This window comes from Protopterus annectens, chromosome 14.part0, assembly GCF_019279795.1.
Source record: "Protopterus annectens isolate FY-2018-M chromosome 14.part0, PAN1.0, whole genome shotgun sequence".
Classification (NCBI taxonomy): domain Eukaryota; kingdom Metazoa; phylum Chordata; order Ceratodontiformes; family Protopteridae; genus Protopterus; species Protopterus annectens.
In genome coordinates, this window is record NC_056748.1 from 939130526 (window position 1) to 939152727 (window position 22202).

The following is a 22202-nucleotide window of genomic DNA, read 5'->3' on the forward strand; positions in this document are numbered from 1 at the left end:
CAGGTATTTTTTGAGTAGGAATGTTGGGGAGTGATCACTGAGGCTATCTGATAAGCAGCCTGTTATATATGACTGGGGGTTCTTACTGACTAGTATCCAATCCAGGGTAGAGTGCTTGCTGGAGTTTTTATTTATCCTTGTTGGTGACTGGACTAGTTGGGTGAAGCCATGAAGGTGTACATGATGGGTTGGATTGTTGCCAGAACAGGATTGCCAGTCAATATTGAAATCACCTAAGATGATAGTTTCTTGGGGAGATGGTGGGTAGACCAGCTGAGGAGGTTTTCTAGTGGAGGGATGTTTTGGCCAGGTGGGAAGTAGCATCCAATTATGTTGATGGTTTTGTTTCGGTTAATTTTGAGGTTGGTATATATTATTTCTTCATTGCCTATTTGTGGAGCTGATGATTTTAAGATCTGGATGTTTAGATGTTGTTTAAATATTATAGCTACACCACCTCCTTTTTTGTTTAGGCGGTCTACTCTTAGTATGCCGTAACCTGTAGGGAGTATTTGCTCACTGGGAATGTGAGGTTTTAGCCAGGTTTCTGTCAGGACGACTATATCTGGGGAGTATAAGTCTATGGTGGCATGGAGTTCATGGACTTTGTTGGATATACTTCTAATATTTAGGCTTAGTAGAAGGAAGTCACTTGGCTTTCTATTGGCTGTAATATGGGAGAAGTTGTGATTTCTAGTCTGATTATGAGGATTGGGGTTGGAGATGGTAGGGCCAGGGTTGGGGTGGATGTCTCCACTTAGGGCTAGTTTTGATATGCATGAGATTATTAGTTTTCTCAGTTTTTGAATGTGTTTGTTTATAAGGGAAATGTTATGATTGTTCTCTGTGGGTAATAGGTATGGTGGGAGGGTTACTATGTTAAGTTGTAGGGATGCTTTACGTTTGAGTAATATAGTTGGTAGAATATGTGGGGGTGCATAGGGATGGTTCTTGAGCTGGTGGGAGGGGAGCTGAGTATGGGTGAGACATGGGTGGTGGTGTGAGTAGTAGTACAGTGGTAGTGGTTGAGTGGGGAATGATGGAGCTTTGGTAGGATGTAAGATATGCAAGGAGAGTGCATGCAGTGAGCAAAGGAAAGGTATGCTTGTACATGTCAGTTGAGGAGGTGTGATAGTAGAGGGAATATGGAGGAGGTAGTGTTGGGTTAGCGCTGTGGTTGGATATTGGAAAGATGGGAGGGGTTTGAGTGCAATAAAGGTGGGACCACTGGGGGCGGGAGGGAATAGGGGGCAGGGCGGGGAGCGAAGCGGGTAGAGACCCTGTTAGGTTCTTGTATGAGGGGCTGGAAACAATCACAAAGCAAGACAAGTATGTGTTAAGAACAATCACAATTGACCAAGGACTGCTCTGAAACTGCAAGTCTTGTCTTAATTTCTCAGGTGGAAAACGAGGATAACCTTGTATCAGTAGGCTACTGTGGTATAGTTTAAATAAACAAACACACAGTATTGATCAGTTATGGATACTATTTGCTAACAGAAGGGAATAAGAGAAAGTGGAAGATGTGTGTGGTGGTGGTGGGGGGGGGCTGCTTACAGCCAAAGCACAGTGCTCTCCAGGGGAAAATGAAGATTGGCTCAAACAGTTAGACACATACTCAAAGTTAACTGTAGCTGTTTGCAGACAGTTCAGACCTGGACTGCACTTTTCTTATAGGAATGTTAAAGGTGGTACCACAGTTGAATACTTAAGAGTGGTGTTAGGTCTAGAAAAGAAGAGTACAGAGAGGAGTAAGCACTTTTGAGATGGTAAATATATATTATAAAGATTATAAAAAACACACTGAGCAAATAGCTACCACATGCAATGTCCAGAACCACTACTTAGTATATGCAGATACTGAGCCAATTGGAAGAACATTAGAAAACAAAAACCAGACAGTTATGCAGCCACAGATAAAAATATAGCGAGCAGCAATCTGTCGTGGTTCTCTAATGTGATTCTATCCACCAGTAACAGCACAAACTTATAGAAATAATTTAGACACTAGTATGAGCTGTCTACACACAACACTATTACATGAATAACATTAGTGAACAAGGTGCAGCTATGCAAATAGACCATACATACTATTATACTAGTAACAACTTGGTGCATGCCATAGTAACATCAAAAATAAAGCATACAACATATTAGATGTCTAACACAATTCAACATAAACATATACAGTTGTAAAATGTCTAATACAATTCAACATAAATAGGCATTTACAGTTGTAAAACACTTACTGGAGAGACACTGAGCCTTCATGGGGCCTGTAGCAGAGTGGATTGTAGTTTTACAAATGGTGCCTGCCACAGGTAATATTTATTAACTCTGGGATTGTCTTAAGGTAATAAACAGGGAAGGGAGGGAGAACAAGGGTGTGAGCAGGCAGTTCTTTGTACTGCTGCTAATGAGCCAAAGCAAGACAAGTATGTGTTAAGAACAATCACAATTGACCAAGGACTGCTCTGAAACTGCAAGTCTTGTCTTAATTTCTCAGGTGGAAAACCAGGATAACCTTGTATCAGTAGGCTACTGTGGTATAGTTTAAATAAACAAACACACAGTATTGATCAGTTATGGATATATATATGTATGTGTGTGTGTGTGTGTGTGTGTGTGTGTGTGTGTATATATATATATATATATATATATATATATATATATATATATATATATATATATATATATTTTTATATATATATTTTTTATCTCTCTCTCTCTCTCTCTCTCTATATATATATATATATATATAATGTGTGTGTCTGCGTGTGTGTGTGTATATATATATATGTGTGTGTGTGTATATATATATATATATATATATAAATTTTTTTTTTTTTTTTTTTATTGCTAAGTATTAAATTTTGAGCTAGGTTACACTAAAGCTGTGGAATGATTTAATACAAAACGAAGAGGACTCAGTTGTTGGGTGGAAGTCATATCCCTGGGATTTAATAATGCCTACACTACGTGTACACCATTCTGAGTGAACAGACAACACAGACATAACTCGCACCTTCTTCCTCCTAATTTTAGTTTTCCTACTGATATTTTGCAGCTTTAAATATTGACAGGGATCCATAAAGGTTACCACAAAGTGTAGACTACATGTACACTTAATGTAATCTTTGAGTGACTAGAAAGCACAAAAAATATAAGAATGTTCTTGAATACATATCATGTACACTTGGTGTAGACTTTATTGAATCTGGCCCATTTGACTTTTTAAAGAAAAAAAAAAGAGTATACTTATAAGGAAAGCTATGCTGTGTATGTAAAGTATTTGTTTCCATGAAGAAAATGATCTGTTCGAAGTTGATTTTTATGCATTTTGGGGGTCTAGATTAAATCCTGAAAACTATGTATAGAAATGTAATACAAAAATAGAGGGTGATTTTGTATTTAATAAAGCCAATATTCTTAGGGGGATGGACTCATTCCATTTATATTGAGTATGAAATGTTGTACAGGCAAAACATGAAAATAGAAGTTGTGACTAAAAAGTTTGGTGTAAAATATGAACCTATTTTTCAATTTGATACAGTGCAGGAAGTGTAAGAGAGATGAAAAATGAGAGAGAAGCTGTTGAATATGCAAATAAAACAAAAGAAAAGAAAACTCATGCAATAGAAATGATAATTAGGAAAATAGGATATGAAAGCATTATGGATATATGTTACAGCACTGACCCTTGGCAGGGAATAGGAAATTAAGTTAAAGAAGCTGTTATAATTATGAAAAAAAAAGATTTGGGTACATTAAAGAATATTTTTTGTGGAGAATGATAACTTATAAATTTCTAGTAAAGTCAGACTTGAAGTACAGTCAATTGTCTTAGAGGGTTTGTCGTGTCTAACAAGGAAAAACATTTGAGCATTTTTTTTTTTTTTTTTTTTTTTTTTTTTTTTTAAGTATGCAAGAATGAAAAAATTTTAGAGAGGAGTGGGAAATAATTGGAATATTAAAAATAATACGCAAATGAGGTTATATATATTTTTTTATAAAGGAGTTGAAAAAGAAGAGTGAGATATATTGGATAAAGAATTGTTTGCATATATTTGATACATTTGGTTGGTTAGATGTAGTGATGTTTTGTACAGCAAAAATGGGATGAGTATAAAATAAGAAGAATGGCAAAAAAGAAGTTAAGGGTGAAATGGTGGAAAGGATTAGGAATGTAAGGTGCTATGAAGTCTGTATTTGATATTGTGTGTTTTTATAACTATAAAAACGGGAGAGGGAATGTTGAAAAAAAAATGTTATTGTAAATGGGGTTAGTGTTTTTAAATTGTGTTTGATGTTACATTTAGTGATTAAATAACCGACACTTACTCTTCTTCGATAAGTGCCATGGGATCTTTTACATCCACATGAGCTACCGCCAACTCGTGCAGATGGGACTTGTCATTCTTTAATTTGTTTCCATGATTTCCTTTTGGCTTTGAGTACTGATTGGGAAATTAACATCCCACTGTCTACCTGATGCGTATACTTGCATCTTGTTTTTGTTTCATTGTACATTGGCGGCATGCAATCACTGTAAATGGCATTCAGAGGTGTGCACTAGGCTAGCAGCCATGGAGCCTATATAAGCCTAGCCCAAGAAGATTCCCTGGCATCAGGCCGCCTTCCCATTGCCCCTGTCAAGCAAGGCCACTGAAGTGATCCCCGGGGTGAACTTTTTATTGCCCATCCACTCATCAAGATTTCTCTTAAAGAGAGGCAGTGAAGTTCTCTCCTTGACGTGAATGGGAAGTTTGTTCCAGAGTATGGGAAGTCTCTGGGTTAGGAACCTGTCCCTCCACCATGTTTTGTTTGTTGTGGTAATGAGGTTTAGGTTCCTGGAGCATGTGTCACAGAGGGATTGGGATTTCTTTAGGTGAAGCATATTTAGCAGCTCTGGGTCAAACATGGCTTTGTAGGTCAAGCAGAGATCGCCTCTAAGTTGGCGATAAGCGACAGGGTATAGCTGGAGTTTTTTGAGTGTGTTCATATAGGGCATGTGTCTAAGGCCTAAGATCCTCTTAGTGAGGTATTTTTGTGGCCTTTACAGTTATTGTAGGTGTCTAATGAGGTACATACCAAATGCGGCATTGTATTCTATAATAGTCATCAGTAGAGAGGGATTATGATCTCTTTCTTACTGGATGAGAAATCTTTTGTAATGAGATGTGCCACATAGAAGGACTTTTTTTTTTTTTTTAACAGTTTATAACATAAATATATTTAGTGCTTTTTTTTAAGGCAATGTACATTTCTTTTAATGTCTAATATAAAAGTCAGGCAAAAAAAAAAAAATCAAAATGTTTATTGTTTTTACAGCTCACCTAAAGACCTCTCTGTTGCAGAAAATGCTGCAAATTATTTCTCAGCAAACGAAACAAATCAGGCTATGCGACACATAGTAATTCCAAGAAATCATGGACAACATTCATGAAGGAAATAATGCACTCATTAATGGGGGGGGGGGGAAAACAACCGTGGAATAATTGTTTTAGGCCCAACAGTTGCACAGCAAATTCTGGATAGTACAAAGTCATCCTCTAGCCGTGCTTTACCACTGAAGACAGTGCAATCTTTTGCGACTAATTTAATGAAAAAATGGCACACAGTGTTATACAAGCTTGTTCTTTTGAGCTGGGGTGAGACTGGTACACAAGGATACAGCTTCACAAAATGTTGTGCAAAAATTCTTCCTCTAGCTAGCCATCCCTGACTTGGCAACATAGATATTATGACAATTGCGTCAGGGGTATTCAGGATTCTTCTGTCATCTGAAGCAAGAAAAGAATTATGGTATGACACGGATGGATCCCTACTGCAGGATACGCCTTGGGTATGCTGTACACGAAACGCCTACAGCACATAATGGTGCAAAGAATCCTCGCTGGAATAAGCTTGTTCAGTGTACTGCCCCTCCTGGTGTGGACTCTTTCTACCTTGAGATTTTCGATGAGCGAGCATTTTCAATGGATGATCGAATTGCCTGGACACACATCACTGTACCAGAATCATTAAAAGAAGGCAAGATTGTCGATGAGTGGTACAGCCTCAGTGGAAGACAAGGAAGGAATGATCAATCTGGTCATGTCATACAATTCTGTTCCTGCTTCCATGATGATGCAGCCACAACCAGTGGTCCTTATGCCCACAGTGTATCAGCAGGGGGTAGGATATGTCCCGATAACAGGAGTGCCAACAGTGTATAATCCAGGAATGGTACCTGTTGCAGTGCCGAATCCAGCTGCAAATGCCCAGCCTCTTTATGGTGAAGAGGATCTGAAATCCATTCAGGATATGTTTCCTAGCATGGACAAAGAAGTGATCCGTTCTGTTCTTGAGGCCCAAAGGGGGAATAAAGATGCTGCAGTCAATTCTTTGCTTCAGATGATAGAAGGACTTTCTGACTACAGTGGCAGTGTGGTTATCAAAGGAGAGGTTACTGTCAACCTGTGTCCCCAGGTCTCTTATCACACCTTCGGTGTTTAGTGGTCAACCGCCTATGTGGTAGTTCATGGGCACCGAATTTTTCCCAAAGGGAATGACGAGGCACTTTTTGGCGTTGAGCTTAAGGCTATGGTTCTGGCACCAGTCATTGGTGTCAGTGAGGCCTTTTTGTAGAATGTCTACATCAGTTGGAGAATCAGTAATGGCTCCCAGTTTGCAATCATCTGCGAACATGGTCAGCCAGAGTCCCTTTGTGTTGGCTTGAACTTCAGAGAAGAAGATGTCAAACAGGAGAGGACCTAGGACCGATCCCTGTAGACACCACTTGTAACTGGTCATTAGTCAGATGTGGAGTCCGCTACTTTCACAATGTGGGTTCTATCAGTGAGCCAGTTGGCAAGCCATCTAATGACATAGGGGTTTATGCCTAGTTTAGTGAGTCTATCTATGATTCCTGAGTGAGGGATGGTGTTGAAGGCCTTGGCAAGATTTAGGTAGGCTGTGTGAACTACCTTGCCCTCATCCACAGCTCTGGTGACAGACTCGAAGACGTCTATCAGGTTGAGCAGGCATGAACTACCTTTCGCAAACCCAAACTGCATGTGGTCCAGAGTTTGGAGATTCCCTATGTCCTTATTTATAAGGTCCATGATGATGTGCTCCATAGCCTTACATATCAGACTCGTCAGGCTAATAGGACGGTAGTTCCCAGGGTCTGTAGTCACTCCCCCTTTGTGGAGTGGGATGACAATAGTAGTGCACCATTCAGTAGGAGCAAAGCCTGAAATGAGGCTGTGATTGAACAGGGTATTCAGGTGAGGTGCCGGTTCACTTTGTAATTCATGAAGAACACAGCCAGGGATATCATTAGGTCCCATGGAAGCTGTATTCTTGGCTTTGGACAGTGCGAATTTTACCTGTGTAGCCGTGATAATAGGGAGTTGGCATTCCTCGGGTATTGTGATAGGCCCTTTAGGGGGTGAAAAGGGGGTAGCAGTTGGTATTTATGGGTGTAGTGTATTAAAGGGAGTGGAGTTAACTGCAGAAAGGGGTGTAGTTAGTTATATTTGGGATGTGTTTTATTTGTCAAGAACTGATGGGTTGCAAAGGTGGGAACCCTGGTGGAGTCAGATCCTCTGGCTGCTCAGATGAGAATATGCCTCATCGTCTGAGCAGGATGGATTGAGAGAGGCAGAGAAGGATGCAAGCTACCTTCATGTCTACTTGCATGATGGACATCTCTGATCAGGTTGTGCCCCAGCCAACATATGTCTTTTATCACCTGTGAATGAATGAGCTTGAAACTTATGATTTACAGCAAACAGGGATGCAGAAAGCATATTAAAATCTGAAGTTCATTTTGGGGAACCTCAGCTATAAACATATGCCTATCCCTCTCTCTCTTTTAAATGTGCCGCTTTGTAATCCTCATGTCAGTTCACTTTGTTGCATGGATTTTCTTACAGTTTTGACATTTATGCAAATAATATTTGAATGCTGAATGTTTACACTTAAGACTGAATGTAAAATTTTGTTTAGTTATTTATAGACTAAAAATCTTGTAGTTGCTTGTATACTCATTTGTTTCTTTATAGCACTGTTCATTTACAGACCTGTTTACTGATGCATGTGCTCATATTGCATTGATAAATTTGTAAAGATGACTTTTTAACAGTGCTATTTTTATATGATGTGGAATGGATATTTGTGTTTAAAATGTATTTATAGCAATATATTTATACCGGGGTAGTGCAGTAATTGAAACTGACCAATTGCAGGCACAGCATATTTAAAAAAAAAAGTCACAGTATCAAAACAGTAAAAGTAATACAGAATTTGTAGTCATTAAAGCACTTTTTGAATTTTCAGGAAAACAAGAGCAAGAACAATGAAAATTATTGTGTTGGTAATGTAATGCTATATGAATTGCAATCAAAGTCCTTTTTTGATCTACAGTAATCAGTGTATTAGTAGCATCTTCATTCTTAACATGGCTAATTGTGGAAGTCTTACTGCCATTTATTTATTGTGGATATATTTTTCTTCAATAATTAACTGGCAGGCATTGCTTTAACGTATATCAACAGACTGCTATAGACATCTGGTCCAGACAAGTGCTGCTGCTAATCTGGAATGCTGTTACTCCATGCCACCACCTCCCCGAAACTGGATAAGATACTGCTCAAGTATAAAGGCAGATGTTAATGATTTACAGTTAGTCTGACCCTTCAAGGAGAAATGTATTAACAGTTACATGTCAGTATACTTACTGACAGCAGGTAACAGGAGGTTTTCAGAAGGAGGTTACTGTTGTCAGGAAGAATGTCATTCCAGCACCACTGCCTCTTTACTTCCCTCAGTTACAAAATCTTAAGTAGCTACAGTTTGATATCCATCATCAGGACATATTTTGTTAATACTTTGTTTGCAGCCTTGTTTGGTTATTAGCTTTTCCAAATGTATTCTTATACTGTGATGGCCGTCTGGCACCCCAGATGTTTTGTTGTTTCTGTTTTCTAACATTCATTAGTTGTTTCTAGAAAAACACAGCAGTTTTGATGCTGTTTGAAAACGTCAGTTGTATTTGATTAGTATTTGTAGTCCCATTGTACAGTATGCAATGTCATAGAAGTGATTTTGTGTAGTATATGCGGTGGTGGTGCTGCGGTAGCGTTGTCGCCTCACAGTAAGATGCTGTCTGGTTCGATTCTCAGCTAGAGCGTCTTCTGCATGGAGACATGCATGAATGGGCATACCTTCGTTGAAGGTTGTGCGTCAGGCCTGGCATGCCGGTACGTAAAAATCAACTGCCAATCATTAGCGGACCACGACCCCTAACCGGGAAAAGCCGAAAGACACAAACATTTGCAGGGGATTGCAGTTCTGAAATGCTGTGCACTACAGAGCAATGGTTTTCAATGCCACATGTAGATGTGATGGTCTTTTGGTTGGGTCTGTGCATACAGACCTATGTGAACAGCAGAGCTATGCTGTTTTGTCATTCTTGTGTAGTAAGACAATTCATAGACAGCTGTAGTATGCCAGATCACTGTAGAGCAGCAAAGTGCATAATTGTACACAACTGTTTGCATCATTGTACCATTTGTTGTTAATATAACAATCTTAGCAGGGCAAAGTGGAGTAGAACCCTGCTGCAATTATTGTTCTGAGTAAGTAGAGCTTTGCAGAGTGTGTGTGTAGGAAGTCTGTTCTGCAAGAAGGAGGAGGCCTGTATGTATGTCTTTGTGTGTACGTTGGTAGACAACTAACTCCATGTATATGTGCATGTTTATAGATCTGTGTGTTTAGGGAGTAAAAATAGATGTTTCTGTTGTATATCTGTGGAAGGGATAAGCTTTGGTAGCCATAACATACCACTGAATCTTTGGGTGGGGGAGATACGTGAAGGAGACATTTGGCAGTGGTGGGAACAAGACTGGGATCCTGTCGTTTTTAATTTCTCCAAGTCTTTTGGGTTTCTAATACCATGACGAGAATGGACCCCATTCCTAAGTCAAAGTACGAGTAAAGTTCATGAAATTAGTATTGTTTCACTCTTTGATGTTAACCAAAAATGCTCTTCACAGCACCCGCAATGTGCCCAGTAATGACTCCTTAGCAATTCGTACGGTGTTACATGAATTGGTAACATATCTAAATACGATAAATGTAAATTCTTTTTTATAAGACCAGTTTCTCCTACTACTATTGGAACTGTCTGATTTTCTTTCTTCCACATGGCTCTCGTTTCTGCCTGCAGATCGAGGTATTTTATGACTTTGTGTCTCTCTGTACGCAAGACACTGTAGTCACTAGGTTTGGTGATTTCAGTGATCAATGCTACTTTTTTCTTCTTTTCTTGAACCACTATATCCAGTTTTCTAGCATCTATCTTTTGGACTGTTGTGATGTAAACTTCATCATTTTCTATGTTTTTCTGTTGCTCATGTTTCCAGTGTTTTTCAGCCACTTCGATGCCATAATGTTTGCACAATCTCCAGTGTAACAATCTCGCAATATTATTATGCCTTTCAGTATACAGTCCCTCTGCCATTAGAGAGTCGCAACCAGCAATAAGGTGTGCGACTGCTTCCAATTCGTTCCACAAAGCCTACATATGTCTGTTTCTCCCACATGTTCACTGGACTTGGTAAACCAGTGTGTACGTAGCCCACTATCTTGGACTGCCAATATTAACCTTTCATTTCTTGATGTTAGTTCCTCTCCTTAACCATTCCTGCGTTCGTTCTTGATCAACATGAGGCTGTTCCAGAAGTTTTCTATACTTGCAACTATATGTTTTTTCCACATTTCTTGCCTTCTTACCTGGTCCTTCACCTTATATTCTTTCATTTGTTTTTTTAGCACATTCAGTTGCTGCTTGGTTTTTATCCACTTCTGGTTTGATTTCCATTCCTGCTTGACATTGATATGCTTCTGCTAAATTAAGCAGAGATGTCATCTTACATTTATTGTCCTCATGTTTCAAAACTTTCACCACATTTGGATCTTGTGATGTCAGTCGATATGTGTGGCGTCCCACGATTGCAGATCTGTACATGTAATCAGTTTCAAGGAGGCCCATCCCTCCTTCAGAACGGGGAATATATAATCTTGGTATACATTGATTTTTATAAATCATTTGGTGAGTATGAAGCATCCTTCTTGTTTTAATGTCCAATCTATCCAACACTTTTTGGGGCCAGTCAGTCACTCCAAAACTATAAGTTAGGACAGGAAGAGCAAATTGATTTATAGCTTGGGTCTTGTTCCTAGGTGTCACTGCTGTTTTCAGGATTAATTTAAGTCTTCTAAAGTACTCCTTACTGATCTTTATTTGCATTTGTTCATGTTTTATTGCTGATCCTTCATCAATTCCCAACTATTTATACACCCCCTCTTACTCAAGTTCTTTTATTTCACATTCTTGTCCCAAACTGATGTTTTCCTGGTGCTGTAATTTTCCTTTTTTAAAGGTTGCTTTTGCACATTTTTCAAGACCAAATGGCATTCCAGTATCATCTGAAAAAGTTTTGACAACCTGCAGCTGTGCTTTCAGTTCCTCATCTGATGAGCTATACAATTTTAAATAATCGACAAAGAGAAAATGAGAAGACATTAGACTTTCTTGTTTCCTAGAAGCCAAATTATAGCCATGGCCTATGCTGTTAAGTAAACCGCTTAATGGGTTAATGACAAGGCAGAATAGCAAGGGTGACAGTCACCCTGGAATGTCCTCCTTTGATTTTTTTTATCCCTGGGATAATAATCTGTCCTTTACCATGGCTTAATTGCAGAGTGGTCTGCCACTTTTTCATGGTTACTGTAATGTAATCAGTTAGTGTAGGGTGTATCTTATACATTTTTAAACGCTCTTTTATCCGTGAATGTGGGATACTATCAAATTCTTTTTTGTAGTCAATCCATGCCATACTTGGGTTCTTCCCCTTCTTACAGTTCTCCACTATAACTTTGTTTAACAACAAATGGTCCCGTGTTCCATATGACTTTTTTTATTGCCCTTTTGTTTTACTGCCATAATTGAGTTTTCTTCCAAATGACTATAAACTCTGTCGGCGTCAATTCCCATGTATATTTTGTACGTCGACAGAAGACAAGTTGTTAGTCTATAATTTTTAGGGTAGCTTGCAGGTTCACTCTTAAGTAAGAGCATTGTTTTTCCTGTTGTTAACTAGTGTGGTGTATGTCCGGGGTGCGCATATAAATATTTCTTACTCATGGCTAAATCCTCGGGCAAAGAAGTTAATACTTTAAGCCAAAAGTTAGGTACTGCATCTGGGCCTGGGGTTTTCCAGTTAGAGGGTTTTCTCGACTTTATTTCAGTCTCTCTGGCTGTCATTTCATCCCATTTCATATCCTGTGCCTTTAAACTTCATATTCTTTCCTTTACTTCTTCTATGTGTGTGAATACATGGTAAGACTGGATCCTGTATGTATGTATGTGCATAGGTTGGTTGAGGGGTGTCTGAGCTTTATAGGCTATAATGATGACTGTATATGAAAGGTGAGTAGAAACTGGATATGTGTATATGTTCATGGAGGGGATCAGAGATTGGAGGCCTGTATGGTTATGTATATATGTACGTGTCTCCAGCTGGCTTTCAGTCTAACCGAGTTGGATAACCTGAAGGAAGGAGCTAATGCAGTTGTTAAGTACTGTGGAGATAGTTTGTGGAGGAGAGTAAGATCCCCACTAGTTGAAAACTAAGAGTCCACTGTCCAGGACCCATCAATTGCAACACTTTCCTGCAGTGATGCTACTGTAGGAGATGCTGCTCACCAGTCCTGTATATATCAGCTTCTAGCACAGTGAATGTAGCTGCTGTGTTTCTTCTACCTCTCCATCTCCATGCCTGTACAGAGTCATGGATGTCCTTCAAGGATGCATCTGCAGTCCTTACAAATGGGTTGTCCTGTCGTCAGGCAGCCCTTCGGTCGGCCGGATTCCAAAGTCTGGGTCTGGCTTCGGCTGGTGTCGCACTTCACCCGACGTCATTGCGGCAGTTCTTCGGGTATAAAGGCATCAGCCGACGCCATTTTCCTCAGTCTTTCTTGCCGCGTGGCGCCCGAAGCAGAAGCTGTTCGCAAGTGCCGGTCGGTCAGATCCAGAGATTACTACTACCGAATACTACTTCGAAGAATTCTATAAAGCTAAGTACCCCGTTGGGGACTCTTTCTTGCCTCAGCCGATGTCAGAGAAAGTTAATAACTGATTATCTTGTGGGAAACAAATACCTCATAAAGATTTCCACTCCTATTGCATACATTGTTTAGGCCCAGACCACGACGTAGCAGCTTATCTAGCCTGTGCTTCTTTTAACCGACGGACGCTTAGACATCGCTCGGACTTTGCTGAACAGATTTTCGGCTCCGAATTTGCCTACATTATGCCGTCGGATCCTCCGACTACGCAAGTAACCAAAAGGCGCAAAGAAAAGGACCGACACTCGCGGTCCGCGGTTTCGGCTGAGACCGCGGTTAAGCAATCCACGAGTGTCTCGGTTTCGGCCGAAACCGAGCAAGCGGTCCTTTCTTCAGCCGATAACTTGCCTTCTACCGAGGCCCCTTCTATCCTGGTAGAAACGGCTTCTGAAATCCAGCCTACTGTTGCGATTTCGCAGGATTTATCAGACACCATTCCACTAAATATCTGCACATGGAGCTGCTAGGCCTCCTCCAGCTATGTCTATTAAGGCCTTTGCCAGGGCTAAAGCAGCCAAAACTTCCAAACCAGTGCCTGCCAAGCCCCCTTCTCACAGGCCCAGCACCAGCTCCCACATGCTTTCTTTGGCACAGGATCTCATCACTTTAATTCGTGGATCCCAGCCTCATCCGGACAGGGCCTCTCTCCCTCCTCCAGAAAAGAGGCCTAGAGCAGAGCCCCCTGAGCCGGTAGCCACAGAGGATTCTTCTGATGATTCAGAACATGCAGACCCTACTGAGGCTTCTTATTCTCCTTACGAAGACTCTGATGCTGAGGAGTCCATCCCTTCAGCCTCTCCTCCTGAGGAATTTTCCTTTGGGGAAACCTTGCTTGCTATGAGGGAACAATTTCAGTGGCAGGGCCAAGATTTCTCAGACTCTAGAAAAAGGCTTAGGACCTTTCTACACTTACCACAGCATAGGCCTTTAGCTATTCCTCCAGTTCTATCTGTTGTTGATGATGCATTTAATGATGCTTGCACTAATCCTGATACTTTACCTCCGGCTCCTGCTAAGCCAGATAGGTACTACAGGGTTCCGGACACTCATCACCACTTATATAAGGCCCCTTTTGCAGATCCAGAGACTATCTCCCAGGGCCCTAAAGCTGTAGCAGCTACTTCTTCTAAAACCCCTCCCTCTGAAAGGGAATCCAGGTCCTTAGAGAGATGGGGTAAAAAAGTTTACACTTCTGCTACTTTGTCAGCTAGAGCTTTGAACTGCCAATTTCATATGATTCAATATCAAGAGTTTATGCTTGACCAGTTGACTAAAAAGCTGTCCTCTGAAGAATCTGTAGATAAAAAGTATATTCAAGAAATGTTACATAACATATACAGCAGGTTAGTAACCATTCTTTAAAATGTGGCTATGATGCACTGGAGGCTTCCTTTAGATCAGCCATGACTGGCACAGTTATCAGGAGGCATGCATGGTTGAAAGAGCAGGCATTACCAGACCATGTCAAATCTAAGCTTTTGGATGCACCTATGGATAAGGTCAATTTATTTGGTGCACCCGCACAGCAGGTACTGAAAAAGATGGAAGAGAAAGCAAAATCTGTGCAAACAGTAAAAGATTTCTTACAAGTTCAACCTCCAAGGTTTAGCAGGAATTGGCCCTCCAAGAATTGGTCCTTTCCGGACTCCTCCAAGGCACAAAGAAGCAGGAATAGGCGCTCTAGAGGCAGAAACCAATCCAGGGGTGCCTACAGGGGTCGCCAGTGGCAGGGTAACAACCAACGAGGCACGGATACAGCCACCACCACTACAACAACTCAATCACAGTTACTCGACGGTGGCACCGCCTACCAGGGAACAACTAGAAGCACCCTTAGGCGGAAAGCTAACATTATTTTCAAGAAACTGGCACTGCATTACAAGAGAAAAATGGATTTTGCAGACTATAGACAAAGGTTACAGGTTCCATTTCCATACACTACCAGGAAAGAGAGGAATGCCAAACCTACCACCTTCTCAAAGGGCAGAAGCTCTAAAACAAATATCTCAGTTATTAAGAATGCGTGCTGTGGAAAAGGTACCATTTATGGAGCAAGGAAAGGGATTTTACTCCAGGCTCTTCCTGGTACCAAGAAAAGAAAACAAATGGAGGCCTATTCTAGATCTGTCCACTCTAAACACATTCCTCATTGTTCCAAAATTCAAAATGCTGACCCTACAGCAGCTTCTTCCCATGCTGGGCAAGGAGTCTTGGCTGGTAACTCCAGATCTCAAGGAGGCATACCTGCACGTCCCCATAAGACCAATTTGCAGAAGATACCTCAGATTTCTTGCAGGATCAGAGCATTATCAATTCTCAGCATTGCCCTTTGGCTTATCTACTGCGCCCAGAGTGTTCACGAAATGCCTGGCATCAGTAATCGCTCATTGCAGACTTCAGGGAATTCAAATCTATCCCTACCTGGACGACTGCCTGATACAAGCGGACAACAAAAACAAATTAACAGAAGACTTACAAAGAGTCATCTACCTGCTACAAGCCCTGGGATACACGGTCAATACAAAAAAGTCAAGGCTGATTCCATCCCAAATAATAACCTTTCTGGGTGCAGAACTGGACACATCAAAACAAATGGCATTTCTAACTGCAGAAAAGAAAGAGCAACTTCCTCTCTATTTCTTGGCATTAACAAAGCAGAGCCATCTAACTGCAAGAAAAGTGCTACAGGCTCTAGGCTTCATGGCATCCTGCATAATTCTGGTCCCTCATGCCAGGCTTCATATGAGAAAGCTACAGTGGTACCTAAAGAATTTGTGGTCTCAGCACAAGCACAGCCTGGAAACCAAAATTCCAATGATCCCATGCCTGAAGCAAGAGTTCTTATGGTGGGCTCAGGCCTGTCAATCAAACACAGGTCTGCCCTTCTGCAAAAGTCAACCAAGACAAACTATCACGACAGATGCCTCAGACCTCGGTTGGGGGGGCACACATGATGGACAAGTGCATTCAAGGCCTATGGACTCAAGACCAGCTACATCTGCACATAAATCTAAAAGAAATGATGGCAGTAAAATTGGCAATCCAGGCATTCAGACCTCTTCTCCACGAAGGCCAGCTGTTGATAAGGACAGACAACACCACAGTTATGTGGTACATCAACAAACAGGGAGGTACACACTCATACCCCCTATGCCGGCTGGCACTAGACCTATGGGATGTGGCTCTGAGCTACAACATTCAGTTACAGGCAATTTATGTACCAGGGAAGGAAAACATTCTAGCAGACATATTAAGCAGAACTACAACAGATGCCCACGAATGGATGCTGCATCCGGACATCTTCAAAGCCATCACAAGAGAATGGGGATTACCACAAATAGACTTGTTTGCATCCCCATACAATCACCAGTTGAAGAAATTCTGCACAAGGACTTACCACCCACTTGCTTGGAAGGTGGACTCCCTATCCTTCAGTTGGAAAAGCCTGACAGCATACGCATTCTCACCACTTCCTTTGATGCACAAGGTGCTTTTCAAAATCAAAGAGGAACGTCCGAGGATCATTCTGATAGCCCCAGACTGGCCAAGACAACATTGTGCTGAGGAGCATGTCCCGGGAACAAATATGGAAACTGCCCCTGATCCCATTACTGCTGACACAGAACAACTACAACATTCTGCATCCAAACCTAAAAACTCTGCAGCTAACTGCCTGGAACATTACATAACAGAAATTAACCCAATTTTATCCCAAAGGGTTAAGGACATAATCCTGGTGGCTCGTAGACCTTCAACAAGAAAGAATTATGCAGCAAAATGGAAAAGATATCTCATCTGGAGCACTGCAAAGGGGCAAGATGTGACACTGGTGAACATAGCCAACATCCTGGAGTACTTGGCGGAGCTCTACCACACAGGCCTGTCCTATTCCTCCATCAAGATTCATGCATCAGCTATTTCAGCACAATACAGCATAGATCCTCCTGTCTTCTCGCATCCTCTGCTCAGACAGTTTCTGAGGGGAATTAAAAATGTAAAACCTCCCAGGAAACCTCCATTGCCAGCATGGGACTTGAACTTTGTGCTGGAAAAACTGACTCTACCTCCTTTCGAGCCAGCAGCTACAGCAGACTTGCAATACTTATCCTGGAAGACTGCCTTCCTGCTGGCAATAACTTCAGCAAGAAGGGTCTCTGAACTACAAGCATTAATGGCAGTACAACCCTTCCTGATCTTCCATCAAGATAGAGTGTCCATGAGAACAAATCCTACATTTATGCCTAAGGTGGTATCCAGAGTCTCTTTAAATCAGGCTATCCACCTTCCTACATTCTTCCCCAATCCACAGAACAGGGAGAAAAGCTCTTACATACCTTGGATGTACACAGGCAATTACGCTACTACCTGGACAGGACAAAAAACAATAGAAAAACTAACCAGCTTCTGGTAGCTTATGCAACAGGAAAAGAAGGAAAACCAATTTCTAAACAGACAATCTCCAAATGGATAGGAAATTGCATTAGATTTTGTTACTCCTACCATGGAAAGAAAACTCCAGAGAACATCAGGCCTCACTCCACAAGGGCCATAGCCACTACCACAGCTTTCTTACGAGGAGTGGCTACCAAGGACATTATAGAGGCTGCTACTTGGACCTCCGTGCATACATTTGCCAAGCATTATAACTTACCTCTATACTCTAGATCCCGTGCTGGTTTTGCCACTGCTGTTTTGCAAGGGATCCTGACTACACCATAATCTATTCTCATTACCTCCTCCCCTAGTTTAGCTATGGTATTCTACCCATTTGTAAGGACTGCAGATGCATCCTTGAAGGACATAGTACAGTTTTGTACCTACCATAAATGTAGATGTCCGAGAGGAATGCATCTGCAGTCAGGATTACCCACCCTCCTTCCCCTCTGAGGTACTCCTAGGGTACTTACCAATCTTCAGCTAGCTTGGGGGGGATCTATTATGGTGTATTTGTTTGTATATATGTACATACATGTTTATTTCATGTGTTTGCTCTCTACTATTTGGAAACTTTGCCATTTATCCAAATTTAGCCTACCAAGAGGGCACCTGGCATCTGGGGCAAGAAACACTGAGGAAAATGGCGTCGGCTGATGTCTTTATACCCGAAGAACTGCCGCAATGACGTCGGGTGAAGTGCGACACCAGCTGAAGCCAGACCCAGACTTTGGAATCCGGCCGACCGAAGGGCTGCCTGACGACAGGACAACCCATTTGTAAGGACTGCAGATGCATTCCTCTCGGACATCTACATTTATGGTAGGTACAAAACTGTACTTTTCCCAGCATGTATAAGTAACATGCCTGGTTTACATGGTTGCTCAGGGTGATAGGGCATCATACACAGTTGTTTAAACGGCTTAAGTGCGCAAGTCTTAAGACGTACAAATTGCAATTCATTGTCATTCAGCATCGTGCTGAGTAGTACAACATGTCATATTTGAGCAGCTCAACTTGCTCTACAAGGTTATTTAATACGGGTCTATGTTAAGTAAACGAACGCTTACAATGTCGAGTACAACATACTCGAACACTTAAGCGAACGTTTATTTAATCGATAGTTCAGAATGTTAGAAAACAGAGTTCCGAAATGTTTCTGTTGGCCAGCACTGACATATGTGATGTATTACGTCATGTCAGCTACTGCTAACGGTGCTGTACGGTGCAGAAAGGGAGAATTTCCCTTTTCTGCAATGAAGTGCGATCTCGGAGTTGGTATATATAAGTAGGGGGTGGGGGGGTGCAGACCCCCACATGAGGACATGAGGGGTGCAGGGGAGCTTGCCCTCCTGCTTGCAACATTACGGTAAGTTTTTTTTTTTTTTTTTTTTTTGTATGATCTGTTGGGAGGTGCTGTTAGTTGGTGTAGTGTTGTGTAGAACTTGGGAGGGGTGGGAGGCCAAACCAAACATTTCAGGATTGTGTTTTGCGACATTCTGGGCTGTCTGTTAAATAAACATTCACTTAAAAGTGTTCAAGTATGTTGTACTTGACATTTTAAGCATTTGTTTATATAACATAGACCCTTTAATACCACCCAATTATCAGTTTAATGCAGAGGAATAAAGCTATGACTTTGGCTCAGGTGTTCCAAGTTTGATTACCAGCTCATGTGCGTATAGGAGTTGACTGGAGAGGACAGGAGTGAGCAGTTGTTGCAGGTCTTTTTATTCTGGGGGTGGGGCAGTTCTGACACAGTTCAGAGGCACACTTCTCCTTGGACAAAAGCAGATTAGCTGCTGAGAGTGGTGGGAAGTGCTTATAGAGGAAGAAATTAGGCAGCCCTGTAGGACCAGCAAGGTGGCCCACTCCCTGCTGATTTGTTTTACTGGTAGTGTCTGACTGAGCCAAAAAAGGCCCATTTTCAGTGGAGGTCTGGGGGAAAGCCCCAAGTTACATATAATAAGCAATGTAAACAGTAGTATTAAAAACAGGTTACATGGTAAACAGTGATACAAGCTCAAGTTTCATAAAATAAATAGTGTAAACACAGAATTAAAAGGCAAGACTGCATAGTAAAACAGTAAAATGAACTGGCTCCCCACCTAAGCACCATGTTCACTCATAGCCTCACATCAGGCTTTGTGCCCACTGAATGGCACACAGCAACAGTTATCCCACTCCACAAAGGAGGAGCCACCACTGATCCTGGGAACTATCACCCTATTAGCCTGATGAGCCTGGTCGGCAAGGCCATGGAACATATCATGGAATTCATAAAAAAAGACATTGGTAACCTCCAAACTCTGGACCCCACCCAGTTCGGGTTTGTGAAATGCAGGTCATGCCACCTGAACCTGGTCGACTTCTTTGAGGCAGTCACCAAAGCCATAGACGAGGGTAAGGGGGTTCACACAGCCTATCTTGACCTCGCCAAGGCTTTCAAAACCATCCCCCATTCTGGAATTATAGCTAAACTCACTAAACTAGGTATAAATCCCTATGTCACAAGATGGGTTGCCAACTGGCTCACTGACAAGAACCCACACTGTAAAAGTTGTAGACTCCAAATCTGACTTCAAACCAGTGACAAGTGGAGTACCACAGGGTTCAGCCCTGGAACCTCTTCTGTTTGGTATCTACTTCTCTGAAGTACAGGTTAACACAGAAGGCCTCTGGCTAACGAAGTTCACAGATGACTGCAAACTAGGAGCTGTAGTTGAGTCCCCAAATGATGTGGACATCCTACAGAAGGGCCTCACTGAGACAGATGCCTGGTGCCAGAGCCATGGCCTCAAGCTCAGTGCCAAAAAGTGCAGTGTTATCCCCTTTAGTAAAAACTCTGTACCCATGAACTATCACATAGGCGGCAGTCTTAACTCCAAATGTGTGATGAGACCTTGGGTCCCAGGTGGTCAGTAGTCTCTCCTTTGATAATCACATTGCCACAGTAGTCTGGAAATCCTTCTACGTGGCACACCATCACAAAAGGGTTCTCATCCAGGAAAAAAGAGGTCGTTGTTCCCTTCTACTCGACACTCATTAGACCCATTATAGAGTACAATGTCCCTTTTGGAATGTAACTCACAAGACATCTGCAGCAGCTGGAAAAGCCACTGAAGTACCTCACAAAGAGGATTACTGGCCTCAAACAGATGCCCTGCACTGACCGTCTCAAAAAAACTCCAGCTTTACTCTGTAGCATATCGCCTACTCCGAGGTGATCTCTGCCTAACATATAAAGCTATGTCAAACCCAGAGCTGTTGGACATGCTACACCTAAAGAAATCCCAATCCCTCGGAGTTACATGCTCTAGGGACCTAAACCTGATCACCACAATAAACAGGACATGCTGGAGGAATAGATTCCTGTATCAGAGACTTCCCATACTCTGGAACAAGCTACCTAACTTTCCTAACTAAAAGTGTAGTCACTAATTAAATGACTGTTAACTGTGTATGCAAAATTATGTAACAGCTATTATTGCCAGCATACTGGTCAGAACACACAAGCCAGGAAAAAAAAGAGTACTAATTTCAGTCTCAAAAAAAGTAGTGGGGAAAAAAAAGAAATATTTGGCCTCTCCACACCACCTGGATCGGTAGGAGTGAGAGACACAGCTAGTGAGATAGAAAGATGGTGCAGAATGCTATGGGAATTTTTTAAATGCCAGAAGGCTTTGTGGGGTAGAAAGTGAAAGTAAAAAATTGGAAAATGCTGAGCCGAGTGCAGAGTAGAATGAGTGAGTGTATTAGGACACCAGATCGAGAGACTCAGCAGAACAAAAAACAGTCTATAAGTTTGTATGTACAGTGAATTAACAGTCTCTCACTGGAGCTGTGAGCAGGGCTGAGAACAAAGTTTGGTGTGTACCAAACTACGAGTGAAAGTGTAATAGGGGAGACTATTGACAGAAACTGGCCTTGGTTAAGCTGTAGTCGCAAATAACAGTACTATTTACAGTGTCTACACAACAATATAACAATGCAAAAGCAGTAGTTGAATTAAAAGCCTTAACTAAAACTGTAGTCGTTAATTAAACAACTATTAACTGTGTATGCAAAATTATATAACAGCGCGTATTGCCAGCATACCAGTCAGAAAACACAAGCAAGGAAAAACAAAGACTGCTAATGTCAGTCACAAAAATAGTAGCAAAAAAAAACTTAAATTTGGATTCTGCACACCACCGGGACCGGTAGGAGTGAGGGATACAGCTAGCTGCTAGTGAGCTGGAAAGATATAACCTTTAGTACTTGGTGAGCCTTTAATCTAAAAGTCTTTTAATAGTCAAGACTGATTTTCTTATAATTACAAGAGCGAGAATATGTACGCTTTTTTGGTTTTCACAATATGATCATTATATAGTAGTTAGCAGTTCTTGCTTTCCAGTGAGTCTTAATATTTTATACTGATATTTTTGGAATTCCTTTAATAGCAAAATAGAGCACATCTGCTTTTACTGTTTTTCCATTTCATGTCCACGAGAGATTTTCATTCATCATAATATAGCACTGTGGATGCTGTCTTACTTTTTAGTAAAGTGCTTTGTTTTTGGATATGGGTAAATAACATGGAAAAATAA

General features: G+C 41.4%; 1 protein-coding gene and 1 pseudogene across 5 annotated transcripts in view; both read left to right on the forward strand.

The window, feature by feature from the left end:
• The window catches only part of KAT6B (lysine acetyltransferase 6B), a 2279653-nt gene that overhangs the window by 1412697 nt on the left and 844754 nt on the right, over window positions 1-22202 (forward strand). The window lies entirely within an intron of this gene.
• LOC122789110 lies at window positions 5802-8348 on the forward strand (annotated as a pseudogene).